This window comes from Somniosus microcephalus, chromosome 4 (genome assembly GCF_052327205.1).
Source record: "Somniosus microcephalus isolate GS21.2 chromosome 4, FLI_Smic_1.0, whole genome shotgun sequence".
NCBI classification, from domain to species: Eukaryota; Metazoa; Chordata; class Chondrichthyes; order Squaliformes; family Somniosidae; genus Somniosus; species Somniosus microcephalus.
Genome location: NC_140990.1, coordinates 144,255,565 through 144,276,384, shown reverse-complemented (window position 1 = coordinate 144,276,384; position 20,820 = coordinate 144,255,565). Strand labels below are relative to the sequence as shown.

The 20,820-nt window shown below is 41.7% G+C and overlaps 1 pseudogene; it reads left to right on the top strand.

Moving 5' to 3' along the window:
• The window catches only part of LOC147119878 (putative G protein-coupled receptor 139), a 70,522-nt pseudogene extending 50,549 nt beyond the window's left edge, over positions 1-19,973 (top strand).
• Positions 19,974-20,820: the final 847 nt, after the last annotated feature.

Genomic DNA, 20,820 nt, shown 5'->3' with positions numbered 1-20,820 from the left:
TTAACAACAGATTTATGGTGAAAACACATTGCTATTTGTGTATTAAGACAGCAGGATTTCAGGATGAATCTCTGGAATTTGGGTTCCCAATCTAGGGCGATCCTCCATAACAGTAGAGTGATGGTGGAAAGACATTGCTTTATTTGTGCATTAAGACAGCAGGATCGTACATATCCAGGATTTTGCTTCCCAATCCAGGGCGATCCTCCATAGCAATAGAGTGATGGTGGAAATACATTGTTATTTGTGTTTTATGACAGCAGGCTCTCAGTTTATATCTTTGGGATTTGTGATCCCAATCTACGGCGATCCTCCTTTATGACAGAATGATGGTGAAAATTCATTGTTATTTGTGCATTAAGACAGCAAGATCTCAGTGTACATCTCCTGGATTTGATAGCCTAAACCAGGGCGGTCCTCCTTAACAACAGAGTGATCGTGGAAATACATTGTTATTTGTGTATTAAGACAGCAGGATCTCTAATTAAATCTCTGGGATTTGGGTTCACAATCTAGGGCGACCCTCCATAACAGTAGAGTGATGGTAGAAATACATTGTTATTTGTGTATTTAGACAGCAGGATCTCAGTTAAAATCTCTGGGATTTGAATTCCCAATCTAGGGCGATCCTCTATAAGAGTAGAGTGATGGAGAAAAGACATTTTTATGTGTGTATTAATACAGCCGGGTTTCAGTTTCAATCTTTGGGTTTTGAGTTCCCAATCTAGTGCGGTCCTCCATAACAGTAGTGTGATGGTGAATATATCTTTTATTTGTGTATTAAGACAGCAGGATCTCAGTTTTAATTTCTGGGGTTTGAGTTCCCAATCTCGGGCGATCCTCCATAACAATAGCATGATGGTGGAAATACATTGTTATTTGTGTATTAAGACAGCAGGATCTAAATGTACATCTCCCAGATTTGAAAGCCCAATCTAGGGCGATCCTCTTTAAACAACAGAATGATGGTGAAAATTCATTTTTATTTGGCATTAAGACAGCAAGATCTCAGTGTACATCTCCGGGATTTGATAGCACAATCAAGGGCGATGCTCCTTAACAACAGAGTGATGATCAAAATACATTGTTATTTGGGAATTAAGGCAGCAGGATCTCAGTTTAAATCTCTGGGATTTGCGTTCCCAATCTATGGTGATCATCCATAACAATAGAGTGATGATTGAAATACATTGTTATTTGTGTATTAAGACAGCAGAAATTCAGTTTAAATCTCTGGAATTTGAGTTCCCAATCTAGGGCGATCCTTCATAACAATAGCGTGATGGTGGAAATATTTGTTATTTGTGTATTAAGACAGCAGGATCTCAATGTACATCTCCCAGATTTGAAAGCCCAATCTAGGGCGATCCTCCACAACAATAAAGTGATGGTGGAAATACATTGTTATTTGTGTATTAAGACAGCAGGTTTACAGTGTAGACCTCCGGGATTTAAAAGCCCAATCTCGCGTGATCCTGCATAACAACAGAATTATGGTGAAAGCACATTGTTATTTTCGTATTAAGACAGCAGGATCTGAGTGTACATCTCTGGGATTTCAAAGCCCAATCTAAGGCGATCCTCCATAACAATAGAGTGATGGTGGAAATACAAGGTTATTTGTGTATTAAGACAGCAGGATAACAGTTTAAATCTCTGAGATTTGAGTTCATAATCTAGGTCGATCTACCATAACAACAGAATGAAGGTGGAAATACATGGTTATTTGTGTGTTATGACAGCAGGATCTCAAAATGAATCTCTGGGATTTGATTTCAAAGCTAGGGCGATCCTCCATAACAATAGCGTGATGGTGGAAATACGTTGTTATTTGTGTATTAAGACAGCAGGACCTCAATGTACATCTCCCGGATTTGAAAGCCCAATCTAGGGGGATCCTCCTTAACAACAGAATGATGGTGAAAATTCATTTTTATTTGTGCATTCTGACAGCAAGATCTCAGTGTACATCTCTGGGATTTGATAGCCCAATCTAGGGCGATCCTCTACAACAATAAAGTGATGGTGGAAATACATTGTTATTTGTGTGTTATTTCAGCAGAATCTCAGTGCACATCTCTGGGATTTGAGTTCAAACCTAGAGTGGTCCTCACTAACAATAAAGTGATGGTAGGGCTTCATTGTTATTTCTGTATTGAGACAGCAGGATCTCAGTGTAGATCTCGGCATTTGTCAGCCCAATCTAGGGCGATCCTCCTTAACAGCAGAATTATGGTGAAAACAGATTGTTATTGAGTATTAAGACAGCAGGATCTCAGTGTACAATTCCGGGATTCGAAAGTCCAATCTAGGGCGATCCTCCTTAACAACAGATTTATGGTGAAAACACATTGCTATTTGTGTATTAAGACAGCAGGATTTCAGGATGAATCTCTGGAATTTGGGTTCACAATCTAGGGCGATCATCCATAACAGTAAAGTGATGGTGGAAAGACACTGCTTTTTTTGTATTAAGACAGCAGGATCTCAGTGTACATCTCTGGGATTTGGGATCCCAATCTACGGCGATCCTCCATAACAATAGATTGATGGTGGAAATACATTGTGATTTGTGCATTAAGACAGCAGGATCTCCGTGTACATATCCGGGATTTTGCTTCCCAATCCAGGGCGATCCTCCACAGCAATAGAGTGATGGTGGAAATACATTGTTATTTGTGTTTTATGACAGCAGGATCTCAAATTAAATCTCTGTGATTTGAGTTCAAATCTAGGGCGGTCATCCATAACAATTGAGTGCTGGCAGAAATATTTTGTTTTTTGTGTATTAAGGCAGCAGGATCTCAATTTAACTTTCTGGGATTTGAGTTCAAATCTAGAGTGGTCCTCCCTAACAATAGAGTGATGGTGGGTCTTCATTGTTATTTGTGTATTAAGACAGTAGGATCTCAATGTACATCTCCGGGATTTGAAAGCCCAATCTAGGGCGATCCTCCTTAGCAACAGAATGAAGGTGAAAATTCATTGTTATTCATGTATTAAGACAGCAGGATCTCAGTTTAAATCTGTGGGATTTGAGTTCTAATCTAGGGCGATCCTCCATAACAATAGAATGATGGTGGAAATACATTGTTATTTGTGCATTAAGACAGCAGATTCACAGTGTAGACCTCCGAGATTTGTGTTCCCAAACTAGGGCGATTCTCCATAGAAGTAGAATGATGTAGGAAATACATTGTTGTTTGTGTATTAAGACAGCAGGATCTCGGTTTAAATCTCTGGGATTTGGGTTCCCAATCTAGGGCGATCCAGCATAACAGTAGAGTTTTGGTGGAAATACATTGCTATTTGCGTATTAACACAGCTGGATTTCAGGTTAAATCTCTGGGATTTGCTTTCCCAATCTAGGGCCATCCACCTTAACAACAGAGTGATGGTGGAAATGCATTGCTATTTTTGTATTAAGACAGCAGGATCTCAGTTTACTTCTCTGGGAATTGGGTTCCCAATCTAGTGCGATACTCCATAACAGTAGAGTGACGGTGCAAATACATTGTTATTTGTGTAGTATTTCAGCAGAATCTCAGTGTACATATCTGGGATTTGAGTTGAAATCTAGTGTGGTCCTCACTAACAATAGAGTGATGCTGGGGCTTCATTGTTATTTCTGTATTGAGACAGCAGGATCTCAGTGTAGATCTCGGAATTTGACAGCCCAATCAAGGGCGATCCTCCTTAACAGCAGAATTATGGTGAAAACAGATTGTTATTGTGTATGAAGACAGCAGGACCTCAGTGTACAATTCCGGGATTCGAACGCCCAATCTAGGGCGATCCTCCTTAACAACAGATTTATGGAGAAAACACATTACTATTTGTGTATTAAGACAGCAGGATCTCAGGATAAATCTCTGGAATTTGGGTTCCCAATCTAGGGCGATCCTCCATAACAATAGAGTGATGGTGGAAATACATTGTTATTTGTGCATTAAGACAGCAGGATCTCAGTTTATGTCTTTTGGATTTGGGATCCCAATCTATGGTGATCCTCCTTAACGACAGAATGATGTTGAAAATTCATTATTATTTGTGCATTAAGACAGCAAGATCGCAGTGTACATCTCCCGAATTTGATAGCCCAAACTAGGGCGGTCCTCCTTAACAACAGAGCGATCATGGAAATACATTGCTATTTGTGTATTAAGACAGCAGGATCTCTAATTAAATCTCTGGGATTTGGGTTCACAATCTAGGGCGATCCTCCATAACAGTAGAGTGATGGTGGAAATACATTGTTATTTGTGTATTTAGACAGCAGGATCTCAGTTTAAATCTCTGGGATCTGAGTTCCCAATCTAGGGCGATCCTCTATAAGAGTAGAGTGATGGAGAAAATACATTTTTATGTGTGTATTAATACAGCCGGGTTTCAGTTTCAATCTTTGGGTTTTGAGTTCCCAATCTAGTGCGGTCCTCCATAACAGTAGTGTGATGGTGAAAATACATTTTGTTTGTGTATTAAGACAGCAGGATCGCAATGTACATCTCCCAGATTTGAAAGCCCAATCTAGGGCGATCATCTTAAAACAACAGAATAATGGTGACAATTCATTTTTATTTGGCATTAAGACAGCAAGATCTCAGTGTACATCTCCGGGATTTGATAGCCCAATCTAAGGCGATGCTCCTTAACAACAGAGTGATGATCAAAATACATTCTTATTTGGGAATTAAGACAGCAGGATCTCAGTTTAAATCTCCGGGATTTGCGTTCCCAATCTATGGTGATCATCCATAACAATAGAGTGATGATGGAAATGCATTGTTATTTGTGTATTAAGACAGCAGAAATTCAGTTTAAATCTCTGGGATTTGAGTTCCCAATCTAGGGCGATCATCCATAACAATAGCGTGATGCTGGAAATACATTGTTATTTGTGTATTAAGACAGCAGGATCTCAATGTACATCTCCCGGATTTGAAAGCCCAATCTAGGGCGATCCTCCACAACAATAAAGTGATGGTGGAAATACATTGTTATTTGTGTATTAAGACAGCAGGATCTCAATGTACATCTCCCGGATTTGAAAGCCCAATCTTGGGCGATCCTCCACAACAATAAAGTGATGGTGGAAATACATTGTTATTTGTGTATTAAGACAGCAGGACCTCAATGTACATCTCCCGGATTTGAAAGCCCAATCCAGAGCGATCCTCCTTAACAACAGAATGATGGTGAAAATCATTTTTATTTCTGCATTCTGACAGCAAGATCTCAGTGTACATCTCTGGGATTTGATAGCCCAATCTAGGGCGATCCTCTACAACAATAAAGTGATTTTGGAAATACATTGTTATTTGTGTATTATTTCAGCAGAATCTCAGTGCACATCTCTGGGATTTGAGTTCAAACCTACAGTGGTCCTCACTAACAATAGAGTGATGGTGGGGCTTCATTGTTATTTCTGTATTGAAACAGTCGGATCTCAGTGTAGATCTCGGCATTTGACAGCCCAATCTAGGGCGATCCTCCTTAACAGCAGAATTATGGTGAAAACACATTGCTATTTGTGTATTAAGACAGCAGGATTTCAGGATGAATCTCTGGAATTTGGGTTCCCAATCTAGGGCGATCCTCCATAACAGTAGAATGATGGTGGAAAGACATTGCTTTTTTTATATTAAGACAGCAGGATCTCAGTGTACATCTCTGGGATTTGGGTTCCCAATCTACGGCGGTCCTCCATAACAATAGATTGATGGTGGAAATACATTGTTATTTGTGCATTAAGTCAGCAGGATCTCCGTGTACATATCCAGGATTTTGCTCCCCAATCCAGGGCGATCCTCCATAGCAATAGAGTGATGGTGGAAATACATTGTTATTTGTGTATTATGACAGTAGGATCTCAAATTAAATCTCTGGGATTTGAGTTCAAATCGAGGGCAGTCATCTATAACAATTGAGTGCTGGTAGAAATATTTTGTTTTTTGTGTATTAAGGCAGCAGGAACTCAATTTAACTCTCTGGGATTTGAGTACAAATCTAGAGTGGTCCTCCCTAACAATAGAGTGATGGTGAGTCTTCATTGTTATTTGTGTATTAAGACAGCAGGATCTCAATGTACATCTCCGGGATTTGAAAGCCCAATCTAGGGCGATCCAGCATAGCAACAGAATGAAGGTGAAAATTAATTGTTATTTGTGTATTAAGACAGCAGGATCTCAGTTTAAATCTGTGGGATTTGAGTTCAAATCTAGGGCGATCCTCCATAACAATAGAATGATGGTGGAAATACATTGTTATTTGTGCATTATGACTGCAGGTTCACAGTGTAGACCTCCGAGATTTGTGTTACCAATCTAGAGCGATCCAGCATAACAGTAGAATTTTGGTGGAAATACATTGCTATTTGCGTATTAACTCAGCAGGATCTCTGGTTAAATCTCTGGTATTTGCTTTCCCAATCTAGGGCCATCCACCTTAAAAACAGAGTGATGATGGGAATGCATTGCTATTTGTATATTAAGACAGCAGGATCTCAGTTTACTTCTCTGGGAATTGGGTTCCCAATCTAGGGCGATACTCCATAACAGTAGAGTGACGGTGCAAATACTTTGTTATTTGTGTATTATTTCAGCAGAATCTCAGTGTACATATCTGGGATTTGAGTTTAAATCTAGTGTGGTCCTCACTAATAATAGAGTGATGCTGGGGCTTCATTGTTATTTCTGTATTGAGACAGCATGATCTCAGTGTAGATCTCGGAATTTGACAGCCCAATCTAGGGCGATCCTCCTTAACAGCAGAATTATGGTGAAAACAGATTGTTATTGTGTATTAAGACAGCAGGATCTCAGTGTACAATTCCGGGATTCGAAAGCCCAATCTAGGGCGATCCTCCATAACAACAGATTTATGGAGAAAACACATTGCTATTTGTGTATTAAGACAGCAGGATCTCAGGATAAATCTCTGGAATTTGGGTTCCCAATCTAGGGCGCTCCTCCATAACAATAGTGTGATGGTGGAAATACATTGTTATTTGTGCATTAAGACAGCAGGATCTCCGTGTACATATCCGGGATGTTGGTTCCCAATCCAGGGTGATACTCCATAACAATAGAGTGATGGTGGAAATACATTGTTATTTGTGTATTATAACAGCAGGATCTCAAATCAAATCTCTCGGATTTGAGTTCAAATCTAGGGCGATCCTCCATAACAATAGAGTGATGGTGGAAATACATTGTTATTTGTGTATTATGACAGCAGAATCTCAGTTTAACTCTCTGGGATTTGAGTTCAAATCTAAAGTTTTCCTCTCTAACAATAGAGTGATGGTGGGGCTTCATTGTTATTTCTGTATTAAGACAGCAGGATCTCAGTTTATATCTTTGGGATTTGGGATCCCAATCTACGGCGATCCTCCTTAACGACAGAATGATGGTGAAAATTCATTGTTATTTGTGCATTAAGACAGCAAGATCTCAGTGTACATCTCCCGGATTTGATAGCTCAAACTAGGGCGGTCCTCCTTAACAACAGAGTGATCGTGGAAATTCATTGTTATTTGTGTATTAAGACAGCAGGATATCTAATTAAATCTCTCGGATTTGGGTTCACAATCTAGGGCGATCCTCCATAACAGTAGAGTGATGGTGGAAATACATTGTTATTTGTGTATTAAACAGCAGGAAATCAGTTTAAATCTCTGGGATTTGAGTTCCCAATCAAGGGTGATCCTCTATAACAGTAGAGTGATGGAGAAAATACATTTTTATGTGTGTATTAATACAGCAGGGTCTCAGTTTAAATCTTTGGGTTTTGAGTTGCCAATCTAGTGCGGTCCTCCATAACAGTAGTGTGATGGTGAAAATACATTTTTTTCTGTATTAAGACAGCAGGATCTCAGTTTCAATCTCTGGGGTTTGAGTTCCCAATCTCGGGCGATCCTCCACAACAATAGCGTGATGGTGGAAATACATTGTTATTTGTGTATTAAGACAGCAGGATCTCAATGTACATCTCCCAGATTTGAAAACCCAATCTAGGGCGATCCTCCTTAACAAAAGAATGATGGTGAAAATTCATTTTTATTTAGCATTAAGACAGCAAGATCTCAGTGTACATCTCCGGGATTTGATAGCCCAATCTAGGGCGATGCTCCTTAACAAAAGAGTGATGATCAAAATACATTGTTATTTGGGAATTAAGACAGCAGGATCTCAGTTTAAATCTCTGGGATTTGCATTCCCAATCTATGGTGATCATCCATAACAATAGAGTGATGATGGAAATACATTTTTATCTGTGTATTAAGACAGCAGAAATTCAGTTTAAATCTCTGGGATTTGAGTTCCCAATCTAGGGCGATCCTCCATAACAATAGCGTGATGGTGGAAATACATTGTTATTTGTGTATTTAGACAGCAGGATCTCAATATACATCTCCCGGATTTGAAGTCCCAATCTAGGGCGATCCTCCACAACAATAAAGTGATAGTGGAAATACTTTGTTATTTGTGTATTAAGACAGCAGGTTTACAGTGTAGACCTCCGGGATTTGAAAGCCCAATCTAGCTCGATCCTGCATAACAACAGAATTATGGTGAAAGCACATTGTTATTTTTGTATTAAGACAGCAGGATCTGAGTATACATCTCTGGGATTTCAAAGCCCAATCTAAGGCGATCCTCCATAACAATAGAGTGATGGTGGAAATACATTGTTATTTGTGTATTAAGACAGCAGGATAACAGTTTAAATCTCTGAGATTTATGTTCATAATCTAGGTCGATCCACCATAACAACAGAATGAAGGTGGAAATACATTGTTATTAGTGTATTATGACAGCAGGATCTCAAAATAAATCTCTGGGATTTGATTTCAAAGCTAGGGCGATCGTCCATAACAATAGCGTGATGGTGGAAATACATTGCTTTTGTGTATTAAGACAGTAGGACCTCAATGTACATCTCCCGTATTTGAAAGCCCAATCTAGGGCGATCCTCCTTAACAACAGAATGATGGTGAAAATTCATATTTATTTGTGCATTATGACAGCAAGATCTCAGTGTACATCTTTGGGATTTGATAGCCCAATCTAGGGCGATCCTCCTTAACAACAGTGACGAACAAAATACATTGTTATTTGTGTATTAAGTCAGCAGGATCTCAGTTTAAATCTCTGGGATTTGCATTCCCAATCTATGGTGATCCTCCATTACAATAGAGTGATGATGGAAATACATTGTTATTTGTGCAGTAAGACAGCAGGAATTCAGTTTAAATCTCTGGGATTTTGATTTACAATCAAGGGCGATCCTCCATAACAGCAGCGTGATGGTGGAAATACATAGTTACTTATGTATTGAGACAGCAGGATCTCAGTTTAAATCTCTGGGATTTGAGTTCCCAATCTAGGGCGATGCGCTATAACAGTAGAGTGATGGAGAAAATACATTTTTATTTGTGTATTAAGGCAGAAGGATCTCAGTTTAATTCTCTGGGGTTTGAGTTCCCAATCTAGTGCGATCCTCCATAACAAAAGAATGATGGTGAATATACATTGTTATTTGTGAATTATGACAGCAGGTTCACAGTGTCGACCTCCGGAATTTGTGTTCCCAATCTAGGGTGACCCACCTTAACAACAGAGCGATGGTGGAAATACATTGTTATTTGTGTATTAAGACAGCAGGATCTCAGTTTAAATCTCTGGGATTTGAGTTCCCTATCTCGGGCGATCCTCCTTAACAACAGAGTAATGATGAAAATACATTATTTTTTGTGTATTAAGACAGCAGGATCTCAGTTTAAATCTCTGGGATTTGCGTTCCCAATCTATGGAGATCCTCCATAACAATAGAGTAATGATGAAAATACATTTTTATTTGTGTATTAAGACAGCAGGATTTCAGTTTAAATCTCTGGAATTTGGGTTTACAATCTAGGGCGATCCTCCATAACAGCAGAGTGATGGTGGAAATACATTGTTATTTGTGTATTAAGACAGCAGGATCTCAGTTTAAATCTCCGGTATTTGAGTTCCCAATCTAGGGCGATCCACTACAACAGTAGAGTGATGGAGAAAATACATTTTTATTTGTGTATTAAGGCAGAAGGATCTCAATTTAATTCTCTGGGGTTTGAGTTCCCAATCTAGGGCGATCCTCCATGACAGTAGAGTGGTGGTCAAAATACATTGTTATTGGTGCATTAAGACAACAGGACCTCAGTTTAATTCTCTGGGATTTGGTGTCCCATTCAAGAACGATCCTCCATAACAGTAAGGTGATGGTGGAAATACATAGTTGTTTGTGTATTAAGACAGCAGGATCTCAGTTTAAATCTCTGGGACCTGGGTCACCAATCTAGGGCGATCCTGCATAACAGTAGAGTGATGGTGGAAATACATTATTATTTGTGTATTAAGACAGCAGGATCTCAGATTTAATCTCTGGGATTTGCTTTCCCAATCTAGGGAGATCCAACATAATAACAGAGTAATGGTGGAAATAAATTGTTATTTGTGTATTAAGACTGCAGGATCTCAGTGTACATCTCTGGGATTTGGGTTTCCAATCTACGGCAATCCTCCATAACAATACAGTGATGGTGGAAATACATAGTTATTTGTACATTAAGACAGCAGGATCTCCATTTACATATCCGGGATTTGGGTTCCCAATCCAGGGCGATCCTCCATAACAAAAGAGTGATGGTGGAAATACATTGTTATTTTTGTATTATGACAGCAGGATCTCAGTTTAAATCTCTGGGATTTGGGTTCCCAATCTATGGAGATCCTCCATAACAATAGAGTGATGGTGGAAATATATTGTTATTTGTGTATTAAGACAGCAGGGTCTCAGTTTAAATCTCTGGGATTTGTGTTCCCAATATAGGGCCGATACTCCCTAACATGAGAGTGATTGTGGAAATACGTTGTTATTTCTGTATTATTTCAGCAGGATCTCAGTGTGCGCCTCGGGGATGTGGATTCCCAATCTAGGGCGATACTTCATAACAGTAGAGTGATGGTGAAAATACATTGTTATTTGTGTATTCGTTCAGCATGATTTCAGTGTACATCTCGGGGATTTGAGTTCAAATCCAAAGCGATCCTCCCTAACTATAGAGGAATGGTGGGTCTTCATTGTTATTTCTGTATTGAGACAGCAGGACCTCACTGTAGATCTCGGGATTTTACAGCCCAATCTAGAGCGATCCTCCTTAACAGCAGAATTATGGTGAAAACAGATTGTTATTGTGTATTAAGACAGCAGGATCTCAGTGTACAATTCCGGGATTCGAAAGCCCAATCAAGGGCAATCCTCCTTAATAACAGATTTATGGTGAAAACACATTGCTATTTGTGTATTAAGACAGCAGGATCTCAGGATGAATCTCTGGAATTTGGGTTCCCAATCTAGGGCGATCCTCCATAACAATAGAGTGATGGTGGAAAGACATTGCTTTCTTTGTATTAAGACAGCAGGATCTCAGTGTACATCTCTGGGATTTGGGGTTCCAATCTATGGCGATCCTCCATAACAGTAGATTGATGGTGGAAATACATTGTTATTTGCGTATTAACACAGCAGGATCTCAGGTTAAATCTCTGGGATTTCCTTTCCCAATCTAGGGCGATCCACCTGAACAACAGATTGATGGTGGAAATACATTGTTATTTATGTATTAAGACAGCAGGATCTCAATTTACTTCTCTGGGAATTGGGTTCCCAATCTAGGGCGATGCTCCATAACAGTAGAGTGACGGTGCAAATACAGTGTTATTTGTGTATTATTTCAGCAGAATCTCAGTGTACATATCCGAATTTGAGTTCAAATCTAGCGTGGTCCTCACTAACAATAGAGTGATGCTGGGGCTTCATTGTCATTTCTGTATTGAGACAGCATGATCTCAGTGTAGATCTAAGGATTTGACAGCCCAATCAAGGGCGATCCTCCTTAACAGCAGAATTATGGTGAAAACAGTTTGTTATTGTGTATTAAGACAGCAGGATCTCAGTGTACAATTCCAGGATTCTAAAGCCCAATCTAGGGCGATCCTCTATAACAACAGATTTATGGAGAAAACACATTGCTATTTGTGTATTATGACAGCAGGATCTCAGTTTAACTCTCTGGGATTTGAGTTCAAATCTAGAGTGGTCCTCCCTAACAATAGAGTGATGGTGGGGCTTCATTGTTATTTCTGTATTAAGACAGCAGGATCTCAGTTTATATCTTTGGGATTTGGGATCCAAATCTACGTCGATCCTCCTTAACGACAGAATGATGGTGAAAATTCATTGTTATTTGTGCAATAAGACAGCAAGATCTCAGTGTGCAACTTCCGGATTTGATAGCCCAAACTAGGGCGGTCCTCCTTAACAACAGAGTGATCGTGGAAATACATTATTATTTGTGTATTAAGACAGCAGGATCTCTAATTATATCTCTGGGATTCGAGTTCAAATCAAGGGCGATGATCCATTACAATAGAGTGATGGTGGAAAAACATTGTTATTTGTTTATTAATACAGCAGGATCTCAGTTTATATCTTTGGGATTTGTGATCCCAATCTACGGCGATCCTCCAAAACAATTGAGTGATCGTGGAAATACATTGCTTTTTGTGTATTAAGACAGCAGGATCTCAGTTTAAATCTCTGGGATTTGGGTTCACAATCTAGGGCGATCGTCCATAACAGTAGAGTGATGGTGGAAATTCATTGTTATTTGTTTATTTAGACAGCAGGATCTCAGTTTAAATCTCTGGGATTTGAGTTCCCAATCTAGGGCGATCCTCTATAAGAGTAGAGTGATGGAGAAAATACATGTTTATTTGTGTATTAAGACAGCCGGGTCTCAGTTTAAATCTTTGGGATTTGAGTTCCCAACCTAGTGCGATCCTCCATAACAGTAGAGTGATGGTGAAAATAAATTGTTTTTTTTTGCATTAAAACAGCAGGATCTCAGTTTAAACCTCTGGGATTTGGGTTCCCAATCTAGGGTGGTCCTCTATAACAAGAGAGTGATGTTGGAAATACATTGTTATTTGTGTATAAGACAGCAGGATCTCTGTTTAAATCTCAGGGACCTGGGTTCCCAATCTAGGGCGATCCTGCATAACAGTAGAGTGATTTTGAAAAGCCATTGTTATTTGTGCATTAAGACAGGGGGATCTCAGTGTACATCTCTGGGATTATGGTTCCCAATCTAGGGCGATCCTCCATAATAATAGTGATGGTGGAAATACATTGTTATTTCTATATTAAGATAGCAGGATCTCAGTATAAATCTCTGGAATTTGGGTTCCCAATCTAGGGCTATGCTCCATAACAATGCAGTGATGGTGGACATACATTGTTATTTGTGTATTAAGGCTGCAGGATCTCAGTTTAAATCTCTGGGATTTGCGTTCCTAATCTAGTGCGATACTCCATAACAGTAGAGTGATGGTGGAACTACATTGTTATATGTGTATTATTTCAGCAGAATCTCAGTGTACATCTCCGGGATTTGAGCTCAAATCTATAATGTCCTCCCTAACAATAGAGTGATGGTGGGGCTTCATTGTTATTTCTGTATTAAGACAGCAGGATCTCAGTTTAAATCTCTGGGAATTGAGATCCCAATCTAGGACGATCCTCCTTAACAACAGAATGATGGTGAAAATACATTGTTATTTGTGTATTAAGACAGCAGGGTCTCAGATTAAAACTCTGGGATTTGGGGTCCCAATCTAGGGCGATCCTCCATAACAATAGAGTGATGGTGGAAATACATTGTTATTTCTGCATTAAGACAGCTGGATCTCCGTGTACATATCCGGGATTTGAGTTCAAATCTAAGGCGATCCTCCTTAACAACAGAATGATGGTGAAAATACATTGTTATATGTGTATTAAGACAACAGGATCTCAGTTTAAATCTCTGGGATTTGGGTGCCCAATCTACAGCGATCCTCCATAACAATAGTGTGATGGTGGAAATACATTGTTATTTGTGTATTAACACAGCAGGATCTCAGTTCAAATCTCTGGGATTTGGATTCCCAATCTACAGCGATCATCCATAACAGTAGAGCGATGGTGGTAATACATTGTTATTTGTGCATTAAGACAGCAGGTTCACAGTGTAGACCTCCGGGATTTGGGTTCCCAACCTAGGGCGATCCTCCTAACAGTAGAGTGATGGTGTAAATACATTGTTGTTTGTGTATTAAGGCAGCAGGATCTCAGTTTACATCTCTGGGATTTGGGTTCCCAATCTAGGGCGATCCTGCATAACAGTCGAGTGATGGTGGAAATACATTGTTGTTTGTGTATTAAGACAACAGGATCTCACGTTAAATCTCTGGGATTTGGGTTCCCAGTCTAGGGCGATCCTGCATAACAGTAGAGTGATGGTGGAAATATATTGTTATTTGTGTATCAAGACAGCAGGATCTCACGTTAAATCTCTGGGATTTGTGTTCCCAATCTACATCGATCCTCCATAACAGTAGAGTGATGGTGGAAAAACATTTTTGTTCTGCATTAATACAGCAGGATCTCAGAGAAGAACTCTGGGATTTGAGTTCCCAATCTATGGCGATCCTCCATAACAATAGAGTGATGGTGGAAATACATTGTTTTTTGTGCATTAAGACAGCAGGGTCTCAGTTTAAACCTCTGGGAATTGGGGTCCCTATCTAGGGCGATGCTCCATAACAATAGAGTAATTGTGGAAATACATTGTTATTTTTGTATTAAGACAGCAGGGTCTCATTGCAAGTCTCTGGGATTTGGGTTTCCAATCTACGGCGATTCTCCCTACCAACAGAATGATGGTGGAAAGATATGTTATTTGTGTATTAAGACAGCAGGATCTCATTTTATGTCTCTGGGATTTGGGTTTCCAATCTAGGGCCATCCACCATAACGACAGAATGATGGTGGAAATACATAGTTATTTGTGAATTAAGACAGCAGGATCTCAGTTTAAATCTCTTGGATTTGGGTTCCTAATCTAGGGCGATCTACCATAACATCAGAACATAAGAACATAAGAAATAGGAGCAGGAGTAGGCCAATCGGCCCCTCGAGCCAGCTCCGCCATTCAACAAAATCATGGCTGATCTGATCCTAACCGCCAATCCACTATCACAGAACCATCTCCTGAATCTAACAGAATTAGACACATGAAATAGGAGCAGGATCAGGCTACACGGCCCCTGGGCCTGCTCCGCTACCCACAGGGCCATGACCGATCCGAACCTAGACTCATGTCCACATTCCTGCCCGCTCCCCGTAACTCTTAATTCCCTTTACTTCTAGGAAACTGTCTATTTCTGTTTTAAATTTATGTAATGATGTAGCTTCTACAGCTTTTTGGGGCAGCATATTCCATGGACCTACCACTCTCTGAGTGAAGTAGTTCCTCCTCATCTCAGTTTTGAAAGACCACCCCCTCATCCCCGGGATTAACCGAGTGAACCTTCTTTGTACTGACTCGAGAGCAAGTATGTCCTTTCTTAAGTATGGACACCAAAACTGTACGCAGTATTCCAGGTGCGGTCTCACCAATACCTTGTACAACTGAAGCAATACCTCCCTATTTTTATATTCTATCCCCCTAGCAATGAAAGCCAACATTCCATTGGCCTTCTTAATCACTTGCTGCACCTGCATACTAACCTTTTGAGTTTCGTGCACCAGGACCCCCAGATCCCTTTGTACTTCTGTACTTTCCAGTTTCTTGCCATTAAGATAATAGCTTGCTCTACGATTTCTCCTGCCAAAGTGCATAACCTCACACTTTCCAGTGTTGTATTCCATCTGCCAAATCTCTGCCCACTTACTTAGCCTGTCGATGTCCCCTTGCAGGTTTTTTATGTCCTCCTCACTCACTACTTTCCCTCCCATCTTAGTATCATCTGTTGGACAAGTGCAAGGGCTGCGGCTCCTCCAACACTACCTCCTTGATCCCCGTACCTGCCTCACTTCTAGTCACACCATCCTGACCCTGGCCACGGACTACATCTGAATTAATTAATCTAATTGGTGTGAATACCTCGTGATACACAGAGTCCAGGTAACTCTACCCCTCCCTGATGTGTCTCAGTGTTTGAAGCTTGGACTCCAGCTCTTCAACACGGAGCCGGAGTTCCTCGAGCAGCCAACACTTACTGCAAATGTGATCACCGTGAGCATCAATGGTGTTCACCAGCTCCCACATATTGCAGCAGCAACACATCACCTGATCACCCATTCTATGTAATTAATTAAATTTATTAATATTATTCTTAAATACCCTCTGCCCCGATTCTAGATGGTGAATATCACACCTTAGAATCTATAAACCAAAGAGATTTAAGCTTAAAAAGGGAGAAATACTTACCAACCATTCACTTACCCGCTTTCTGGTGACGTCACACTTGGATTACTTTTTACCTCTCCTTCCCTCCGAGTTCCCAGACTGGAGACTGGTATGCCTTAACTGGTCTCTGGGGCCTTTTATAGCCCCGCTCTGCCGCTCGAGATACCCGCTGACGCTGTGAGGCCTTACCTGGTCTCTGGGGCCTTTTATAGCCCCGCTCTGCCGCTCGAGATACCCGCCGACGCTGTGAGGCCTTACCTGGTCTCTGGGGACTTTTATAGCCCCACTCTGCCGCTCGAGATTCCCGCTGATGCTGTGAGGCCTTACCTGGTCTCTGGGGACTTTTATAGCCCCGCTCTGCCGCTCGAGATTCCCGCCGATGCTGTGAGGCCTTACCTGGTCTCTGGGGACTTTTATAGCCCCGCTCTGCCGCTCGAGATTCCCGCCGACGCTGTGAGGCCTTACCTGGTCTCTGGGGACTTTTATAGCCCCGCTCTGCCGCTCGAGATTCCCGCCGACGCACTGAGGCCTTACCTGGTCTCTGGGACTTTTATAGCCCCGCTCTGCCGCTCGAGATTCCTGCCGACGCACTGAGGCCTTACCTGGTCTCTGGGGACTTTAAAAGCCCCGCTCTGCAGCTCGAGATCCCCGCCGACGCACAACAGAGTGATGATGGAGATACATTGTAATTTGTGTATTAAGAAAGCAGGATCTCAGTGTACATCTCCGGTATTTGAAAGCCCAATCTCGGGCGAGCCTGCATAACAATAGAGTGCTGGTGGAAATACATTGTTATTTGCGCATTATGACAGCAGGATCTCAGTTTAAATCTCTGGGATTTGAGTTCCCAATCTAGGGCGATCATCCATAACAATAGAGTGATGGTGGAAATACATTGTTATTTGTGTATTAAGGCAGCAGATTCTCAGTGTACATCTCCGGGATTTTGGGACCCAATCTAGGGCGATCCTCCATAACAGTGGAGTGATGGTGGAAATTCATTGTTATTTGTGCATTAAGACAGCAGGGTCTCAGTTTAAATCTCCAGGATCTGAGGTCCCAATCTCGGGCGATTCACCATAACAGTAGTGTGATGGTGGAAATACATTGTTATTTGTGTAATAATTAAGTCGGATCTCAGTTTAAATCTCTGTGATTTGAGTTCACAATCTCGGGCGATCCTCCATAACAACAGAGTGATGGTGAAAATACATTTTTATTTGTGTATGAAGTCAGCAGGATCTCAGTTTAAATCTCCGGGATTTGAGTTCCCAGTCAAGGGCGATCCTCCATAACAACAGAGTGATGGTGAAAATATATTATAATTTGTTTATTAAGATAGCAGGATCTCAGTGTAGATCTCTGGGATTTGATTTCCCAATCTAGGACGATCCTCTCTAACAACAGAGTGATGGTGGGATTACACTGTAATCTGTATACACAGAGAGAAGACTCTCAGCCTGGACCTCTGGGATTTGAACTTCCAATCTCGGCAGACCGTCCAGTACACTGCTGACGGTGAGCGGCATTATCAGAGCTGCTATTCATTGGATGAGATGTTATGACCTCAGCCTCGATCCCCTATTACTTTGAGTCAGGGGCCCCTTAAAAATTCTCAGGCTCTATTTGAAGATCAGTTGGCGCTCCTGATGTTTTGACAAAAATCTCTATCTCAATTCATATGAAACCAACCCTTTGATGTCTCTGACATACACTCCGGATATACGGCGTCTGATTCCGTGTATTCCCATTAAAGGTGTGAGGCGTCATACTGCACGGGCTTTGGAAAGTAGTTTATTACTCACTAATGTGCAGCTATAATATTGACCTGGTTTAATCATCAATTAACTAATTGATTTCTAAAATGATTACCATTTTTACCAGCTCCATTTCCGCCCAGAGGATATATTCAATTAACTAAATACTAAAAACTTATAATAATGGGAACTGGATGTAATAATAAAGGAAATATTATTGCATTTAATGGTTATTATTTATTGAAGACACGTAACATGCCAATCAGCTGTTGGTAAAAGTTAATGAACATCAAATAGTTAGTTAGTTAGTTAGTAAGCTGCATCGACCCTACTATCCGGCCTATTTCCCGAAATCCTTGCTGTTCTTTTGTGGTCATTCCTTCTTTCGGTTGAAGTTCTCTGGATCTTGATCCGGCGATTGACTCTGACACTGCTCTTCCAACACGGTTCTCTCAGCCTCCTGCCAGCCAGCGCTGTTCAACACCCCGTGCACTTTCCACCCCTCACTCCGCTCACTGTCACTGGCTCGTCCGGTCTCTTTGTTTCCGGAAGCTCTCTCCGCCCGGCAAATGCACGATCATTGTCTGGAAACCTGTTCCTGATGAGGGCTATGTCCGGCTATGGCCAGCGCCCTATCTGTTGGGGTCACCTTCCTCGCAAACAGATCAGTTGGGGCCTAGCTCCGTTTAGGGATCCGCTCCGGACGGAAATCAATGGTGAGCCTCAGTGAGTGCTCAGGCGACGCGTCAGTAGAAGTGTAAAATCGGGTGTTAGAACCGCGACTGCATGGCGGTAAAAGTAAAAACTCACCCAGTTTTTACGTCGTATGCTGAATGTTATTTAAATTCAAATTGAGTCCATAGGTAACGAGTGACAACTTCCGAGTAAAACACTGTTTGAGTCACCTGTTCTTTTCCACCCACAGCTAACCTGGTGACGATTGTGACCCTGTCCCGAGGAAGGTGCGGTCTCTCCAAATGTGTCACTCGGTACCTGGTGTCCATGGCGGTGACGGATCTCCTGGTCATTATCACCGCTGTGATATTAAACCGGATCAGTGTCATTTATTTTCCAGTTCTTTTCCTGTCTATCACTCCAGTCTGTAGCCTAAAAATCGCTCTGCTCTATGCAGCCAGGGACAGCTCTGTCTGGCTGACGGTCGCTTTCACCTTCGATCGATTTGTAGCTATTTGTTGCCAGAAGCTGAGAACAAAAACTGCACCGACAAAACGGCTGCCATTGTAATAGGAGCGATCTGTGCCGTGAGCTGTGTAAAAAACATCCCCTGGTACTTTGTATATGAGCCTTTGTATATAATTAACTGTGTCCCGTGGTACTGCAAAATTAAGCAAAGTTTTATTTCTGAACTTGCATGGGCAGCGTTTGACTGGATTGACCGTATTTTAAACCCCTGTGCCCCGTTCCTCCTGATGTTACTGTTCAATGCTCTGACCGTCAGACACATTCTAGCGGCCAATAGAGCCCGCAGGAGACTCCGGGCCCACAGCAATGGAGAGACTCAGAGTGACCCAGAGATGGAGAGCCGGAGAAAGTCCATCGTTTTACTCTTCGCCATCTCGGGAAGTTTCATCCTGTTATGGATGACCTATTTTGTAAATTTCCTGTATGTGCGAATTTCGAACGTTTATAAGATCTCGGGATTCAATGATCCAAAGTTCATTCTCCAGGAAAGCGGAAAAATGCTCCAGCTCCTGAATTGCTGCACCAACACTTGTATTTATGGAGTGACCCAGACTAAATTCAGAGAGGAGTTCATGAAAATGTTCAAATCTCCAGTGAACCTGACCATTAAAAGAGTTAAATAATGATAACAGTCGAATGAGTTTCTCCATTAGCGCAAGGTTAAGTTTCACAGTCCATCCTGGACTGTCTCTCTCTACACCCCGCCACCCTGGAACGCACCAACAGACACACATTCACAGGCCATCCTGAACTGTCTCTCACTGCACCCCGCCACACTGGAACACAGCAACAGAAACTGTTTCACAGTCCATCCTGAACTGTCCCTCACTGAACCACACCACCCTGGAACACACCAACAGACACTGTTTCACAGTCCATCCTGAACTGTCCCTCACTGCACCCCGCCACCCAGGAACACACCAACAAACTCTGTTTCACAGTCCATCCTGAACTGTCCCTCACTGCACCCCGCCACCCTGGAACACACCAACAGACACTTTTTCACGGTCCATCCTGAACTGTCCCTCACTGCACCCCGCCACCCTGGAACACACCAATAGACACTTTTTCACGGTCCATCCTGAACTGTCCCTCACTGCACCCCGCCACCCTGGAACACACCAACAGACACTGTTTCACAGGCCATCCTGAACTGTCCTTCACTGCACCTCGTCACCCTGGATCAGACCAACAGACACTGTTTCACGGTCCATCCTGAACTGTCCTTCACTGCACCTCGTCACCCTGGAACACACCAACAGACACTGTTTCACAGGCCATCCTGAACTTTCCTTCACTGCACCTCGTCACCCTGGAACACACCAGCAGACACTGTTTCACGGTCCATACTGAACTGTCCTTCACTGCACCTCGTCACCCTGGAACACACCAACAGACACTGTTTCACGGTCCATCCTGAACTTTCCTTCACTGCACCTCGTCACCCTGGAACACACCAGCAGACACTGTTTCACGGTCCATACTGAACTGTCTCTCACTGCACCCCGCCACCCTGGAACACAC